Below are 1,163 nucleotides of genomic sequence, written 5' to 3'. Positions count from 1 at the left end.
CACAGTGAAGCAGAATAAAATAAAGAGAAATCTGCCAAATTATAGTGTAATCACACAGAGTTGTCACAAATCAAGTATACCATAAGACAAAACTAAACCAAAGCAATGAACACTAAAAGACAAAAGTGAATTGACTTTAGAATGTGCCTGCAGTGGGAGAAATTTGTTTTGAATATATAATAAGGATAAAGACAATAGTGATAGTAATACTGATGAAGTGAAAAGTGCCTTATTCATGAAAAGGATGTGCATTGCTCAACAGCTCGCTACCGTGTGAAATTAATACCTTGAGCGCCCTTACCTTTATACTATTTTTGTGTATGGGTTGAGCCTATCACTGTGGATACATTTCTTAACCATTTCTTTGCTTGTGTGTGCATTATTTTTCTTCGTTTCAGTGTATTGTAATTCCTTTCATTTTGTTGTGTGTTTGTTTTGACAACCCTGTTTGTAAGGGTGCTTTTATATTTAGAAATAAGTCTTGGATGTTATGAGAAAATATTAATAGGCATTATCAGGACATACCAGTGTATTCTTTTGTAAATTGATTTTTATTCTTGTGTTTGAAGGAAAGTAGGCCGACAGTGGGTCTTCCCTTCCTATGTTGATTTTGTGCTTTAAGTATGAATTAAGTGAACGAGACAATGAAAGATTGTGTTTGTTGTTGGATAATTCATGTATATAAATGGTGTAAATTGTTGTATTGTATATAATAAATTTAGTTGCATTGAATACTGTATTTTGTAGCCTCTTCTTCGAAAGACTATAATGTATTCGTAAGTATCGGCTATTTTTGCTCCATATTGTCCCTTTCACTACCAACTTCACCACTCTGCGTTACCAATGTGTGGACAGCCAGTTTCGATTCTTGTATCCGAAACATGCTAATACAAGTAAGGGACTTGTGTTTCGGATACAAGAGGCGAAGTTGGCGGTTCTCACAATGGCAACGTTAACTAGTATACTTGGAGGTGGATGGAATTACAGTCATAGCAAGATTCTTGTCAAACATGTTTCAAAATCCTGTCTATGTGAACACTGACGTTTGGAGGAGTTAGGTACGACTTTTGTCCATGACTGTACTGGCTAAAAATCACACTGTGAATTTAAGAATTGCAAAATGTCGCCCAGAGGAATAAAAGGCAAAAAAATAATCGTTGAAG

Source organism: Penaeus monodon, chromosome 33 (assembly GCF_015228065.2).
Source record: "Penaeus monodon isolate SGIC_2016 chromosome 33, NSTDA_Pmon_1, whole genome shotgun sequence".
Classification (NCBI taxonomy): Eukaryota; Metazoa; Arthropoda; class Malacostraca; order Decapoda; family Penaeidae; genus Penaeus; species Penaeus monodon.
Note: the sequence above shows the minus strand (reverse complement) of the source record.